A 6,000-nucleotide genomic window follows, 5' to 3' on the forward strand; every position below is an offset into this window, starting at 1 on the left:
CCCCCCCCCCCAGAAGAATCTAGAGAGTCCTTTGGGTGTTGCTATTCTGGTTCTACCCCCAGAGACCTGGCTGCTAGAGGTGAAGATTGTGAAGAGCTGAAAGAATTCTACCCAGAGAACCTGTGTGCAAAGACGTGGAAGTGTCAAGCAGCCTGTTGTGTCCTGGAAACTATAGTAGAAGGATTTCCCTAAGTGTGACTCAGCACTAAGGGAGTACTAGAAAGATGAGTGAATACTAAACGAGATGACTATAAGATGAGGCGCTTTGTAGACTCTAAAGTGCCACACAGGAGATCCCTGGGTGGCCCAGCAGTTTAGTGCCTGCCTTTGGCCCAGGGAGTGATCCTGGAGTCCCAGGATCGAGTCCCACGTCAGGCTCCCTGCGTGGAGCCTGCTTCTCCCTCTTCCTGTGTCTGCCTCTCTCTCTCTCTCTCTCTCTCTCTCTCCACACACACACACACACACACACACACACACACACACACACATATATGTCTATCATGAATAAATAAATAAAATCTAAAAAAAAATAATAAAGTGCCAGACACCTTTCAGGGAATTCTAATATGACTATCATACAAACTAATCTATAAGCCAACTTTGTAAACTGAAACAACATTAAATAAAAGTTAACTATTATAGACAGAAGATGTTTTAAATAAACCTAGATGAAATGTAAGATGAAGATGAATTTCTATTCATAAATCACAGGGGCCAGGTTGTGACCTGAAGACCCTAGCCCTACTATGAGAGGTGAGGAGATAAGGAAATAATGGAATCGGTCACTGGGATCAAATCAAGGCCAGTATTAAGTCTCTCAGGGTACAAGCAAGTGTTCTTGGTTCTTCACCCCTGCAAATCTGGAACACACACTCTCCCACTACAGGATCTGTCCCACGACATTTTATTTAATTTTTTTCCATTTCTTTTTTGGACCTGCTTTTTCCTTCCTTAGTGGATTCTCATCTACTCTTCCTGGCCCCTTCTGAGCTCCTTTTCTTTTACTTCTGAGAACATTTCATTCCCTTCCTCTCTCCCTGCCCACCACTCCTCCCCTTCCTTCTTTCTGTTAACTATTTTGAATGCCTGCAATGTGTAGAGCTCTACCAGGCACTGGGATACAGTCCTTAGTCTCACATAAACACAGCAGGGGAGATGACATAGGAACATAGATACCTGTAATACAAGCTAGAGCAGGGTGGACAGTATAAGCAGAGTAGAAACAAGGTGCAGCAGGGAAGGAGGAGATCTTTCACATAGGAAGATATATGTATATATATATCTCCTACTTATTTCATATATAATATATCCTACTTAGTTCATATATATATATATGAACTAAGTAGGATTTTGATGGGGAGAACTGGACAAGAAGGAGGACATTCTGAGTGAAATAGGAAAGCATGAATAAAAAAGCAACAGAGGTCAGCTGGTTTGATTGGAATATAGTTGGAGTTCTGTCTAGGGAGGTACATTGAAACTAGAGCAGAGAAGTTTTATAGGCAAGGCCAATAGGTCTGGACTGTATTCTGTAAAGTAACAGGAAAGTCCTGAAAATCTTGAGTTGGAATGTAATATAAGCAGAGCTATGCTTTAGAATATCTAGTCTTAAATTGAGTGTAGAATGGGTTGGAAGAAGGAAGCAGAGATGGAGGGAGTGGACAAACCTATTTGGATAGCTTGGGTAGGGAGCTGGAAAGGTCTGGGCTACTTGTAAAGTGGTAGGAGGCTGGTAAATAGAGGAGATCTTGAGGAACTAGCATCTGGTGCTCACTGATGTGGGTTGAGGAAGAAGGAGGAGGTCAGGGTGACTGGAATTTCAGCTAGGATATGATGAAAAGAGGTCAGGGACAGAGGTTACTTGGAAGGGGAGGTGTTGCTGTTTAGAAAAAGTCTGAAGCTATCCTTTTATTTTTCAAACTCTGGGTGTTGACTTCTCACCAATACCTGTGTCTGGCCCGTGGGCAAATGATATCCTGTTACTGATGTCATTGGGGTGACTTCATCTACTTGCACCTCTTCAAAAGATAACCATCAGAGGTGGCAAAACTTGACAGACCAAAAAAAAAAAAAAAAAGGGGGTAGATTTCAAGATCAAGATCCTTCCATTATACTTCAGAGTTTTCTGCCTAGGTATGGTTTGGAGTTGATTTTCTGGGGTAAGACACTATGTCACATCAAAGCAAATTGATATGTGGTTTATTGAACACCAGTTTGAGGTGGGTACTGTGCTAAGAACTATAGAAGAGGCAGAAGGAAAGAATGCAGCTGTCTGAAGAGACTTAAGGTTCAAATCAACATCTGCTCTGTAGTAACAGTTCACATACAGATGTTCGTCACTTTTATGGTCACAAATGAATTCTACAGAAAACAAGAAGCTGATGGCACCTGCCCTCCTCAGACCGGCAGAATCAGATTCAGCAGGGTTGGGTGCAGTAGTTCAGAGGAAGGAGCCATTTCAAACCAGGGTGCCTGGGGAAAGCTTTGCAGAAGAGATGGAACCTTATAGGGAGTCCTTTCTGGCCCTTTGGCTACTCACTGGTGGCTCATTTCAAACATTGCTATTCCAGAATTGAATTCTTCTAGTGATACTTACTATTCAGGAGCAAGTGAGTACAGGTGGATGAGCCACTGGGCTTTGACCCTGACAGGGTGGCACATGCTGTTTCTGAATCTTTGGGCAATGAACCCCCCAGGGAAAATTTTTTAAAGGGTACACATAGTCTCAAGTCCCAAATCTTATTTCAGACTAAATAAATAATGCACTACTACTTTTCAGATGCATGTGTATGCTTTGTGATTAATAAAATACCACATTTATTTGAAAGTGTCTTAAATGTATAGTTTTGCTCATTTTGGAGTCTGTGTGTGTGCGTGTGTATGTTTAATAATGTTCTTTGTTAACAGACACTGACAGCATAACCAGCTTTCATCTGGTGATTCATGAAACTTTGTGGTTGTTAAAAGTGATCTTCTTGTTTGTCAGAAGAAAGGGAGCCCTGGAGGAAGCTTATTTTTTGTCTGTACTAGAGCCTACCCTTACTGGGGCTACCAGAGAAAGAGCTGGGGAGATAACCAATATGGAATGGGACAGAAGGAATATTTCTCTGTATACTGATTACTACTCAGCTTGCAGGAGGAGCTACCAATCAAGAACCAACCAAGTAAGAGGGTTATTATTTGGAAGACACTTCTAGGTCCTCTAAACCTACCTCCTACCCAGGGCAAGAATCCCTTATGGAACTTTCTGGAAAAGTGAACATCTAGCTCAGCCCAGGCCCCCATACAACAGGGAGATTACTATAAGGCAAAATTCAGATCCCTGGACCTCAACCTTGGTGTTTCTGATTGGGGAAGGTTGAAGTGGGGCCTTTGACCTTATGCTCCAGGTGATTCTGATGTTGGCCAGTGTTGAGACACAGGACTACCATGAAAGGACAAAAATACTCCATTACAATGCTTTTTGTTTGTTAAGTGCTCACTAATGCATGAACAGCGTCATGGTGAGGCTCCTGTGGGCTTTATGTTTACACCCCTTTTCTTACTTCTCATACCCACCCTGGTAGATAGATCCCTATTTCAAGAAAAAAGAAAGAAAGAAGAAAGAAAGAAAGAAAGAAAGAAGAAGAAGAAAGAAAGAAAGAAAGAAAGAAAGAAAGAAAGAAAGAAAGAAAGAAAGAAAGAAAGAAAGAAAAACGAATGAATTAGGGCCCAGGGAAGTGAAACCAATGTGCTGCCTGGGGGGTGACAGTTGGAACCCCAATGTACAAATGAAACCAGGGAACACTGGGTGTGACGAGCTCTTGAGGAGAGACAAACTGTTGTGACCTCCAACCCACAACTGAGATTGATGAACGTAAATAGGTATGAGCCCATTAGTAGGAGATTGATGCTCTGAAATCAGGGGAGGAGAAGTACTCTGTAAGAACCTTCTGACACACCCAATTCCTTTGTGTATCCAGTCTACCTTTGGCCCAGGAGCAGAATCAGTTTAAAGCTTGGGTTCTGGAGTTAAGAAACCTGGGTTCACTAACTGAGGGGCTTTGGCAAGTTACTTGATGTTTTTAGGGTCTCAGTTTCCTCATCAAAATGGACATAATGCAAGGTGGTACCTACTATCACCATGAGTTTAGCCATCAATATCAACATTTATGGCACACTTGCTCTGTGCCAGTCGTATGCTGGGAATACCACTCTTTAGAAGCTGATAGAAGTTTGTGTTGAGGATTCAGGGGAAGGTGGAGGTCAAGGGTATCAGAAGCTCACATCATTCTTTACGTGAAGGAGTGGAAGACCAGGGAAGCTAGGTGCTTGCATGCTCTCTCCTGTGCTGCATAGTAGATAGATTCCTCATTGGGCTCCACCAGAGGTTGGTGGTGAGCAGGAAGATGGTAGCCACCATTTCTCATGGCTACCACAGTGTATGACAAAGGGTTGCTTCCAGTGCAGCAGCCCACCCTCTATGTTGCCTTCCTTGTCCCTGAGGAGTGGACTTCTCATTAGGAGAGACCCAAAGATCACTGGGACTTGGGTTGTTTCAGATGCCACATAGAAATTCAAGTCCACTCCCAGATGGGCCTAGAGAAAGGGATGGCTCCTATGGTGAGAACGATCATGTGATATATCCCCATCTACATGGGGCTTTGCTATCTTGTGTGCAATGACATCTTGGCCCATGGGACTATTGAAATCTCTAAACTTATAACCTTCATGTGACCTTCCGTGGGGAGTAGCAGAACTATCATAAGCCTGTCTAGGACTCTTAAGAGATAAGTCACACTTTTCTACTAAGTCTGCTCTAGGTACAGTTGAATGCAGCTAGTCATCCCTAAGAGTATGCTTCCTTTCTCTTCCAGCCTCTCATTTTCCTGGCTATTCCTCTAAGATAATGTCTTGTGAGAATGATGTGGGTTGACATTAGATGGCCTGCTATGTTTTACCCCAAGGTAACAGCTTCTGCCTTGGACATAGGGTAGGGGCATATTTTATATCCACAATTCTATTGTTCTTTATGGCTCTTCATTCCTCCTTTTACAACCTCTTCTCAGACAAGTCATTTTGCTCCTTGATTTTGATAATCCTGTGTCTAAGATAGCAGAAACTGAGCCCTTGCTGCTGTTGATAATTATAGTTCTTTTTCTCAGAACTCCTTTCTTTTTTGTAAATGCCTACCAGGTGCCCCCAAGTGAAAGATGATACTTGTTTGTTTGGTAAAGGCATCCAGATAAGAAGAGTCAGAACCAACAGCTCTCCAAAGAGAAGTGGTTTCCCTGGCCACTGAGTCACCACATTAAATGTTCACCCTGGCTCACTGGCTGAAATGAGTATGTGGTCCTTTTAGAATTCCCTTTAGCACAGTGTTTCAAAGAAATCTGTGATTGAGATTGCTATTCATTTTTTTCTTCACCACAGCTGACTATTTTGCATTTTCCCAAACTCAGCCTCTTTTCCGGTGTTGAGATGAGTCGAAACTTCAAAGTTGAGAAGGAGTGAAAAAAGCCCAGCTACCAAAGGGAAGCCCAAAAGATTTCATTGCAAGTGTAGGAAAATGCTTCTAAAACTCAGATTCTAAAACTGAGTGAGTGGTTTGCTGTGTGCAGCTTTCTGGTGGCTTGGATTTTTTAATTCTCTTCTTTTTAAAGGGTGACACATCTTTTTAAAGGGTGAACTGCCAGGGTCTGGGCTTGTTAGTCTACCCAATAGCACCTTCTGGATCCTCTTCATCAAAGGTGACTGACTGTTCCATTCATAGGAACTGACCTTTCACCGGCTGAAACTGTGATGATTTTTCCATGGACATGGGGTGTTATCCACCTATTTCTGGACCACCTTCTGCATTGATACAAATCCTTTCGATCTTAGAGCTCATCTTTAGTCCCACTTGCTGACTAAAGGGTTCCCAAAAGACATTCAGCTTCTTCCTTCTCCAGACATTTACTCTGTACCAACTATGTTCCATGTATTAGACATGGGAATACAGTAGTGCACAAGGCCGACCAG

Source organism: Vulpes vulpes, chromosome 5 (genome assembly GCF_048418805.1).
Source record: "Vulpes vulpes isolate BD-2025 chromosome 5, VulVul3, whole genome shotgun sequence".
Taxonomy (NCBI): domain Eukaryota; kingdom Metazoa; phylum Chordata; class Mammalia; order Carnivora; family Canidae; genus Vulpes; species Vulpes vulpes.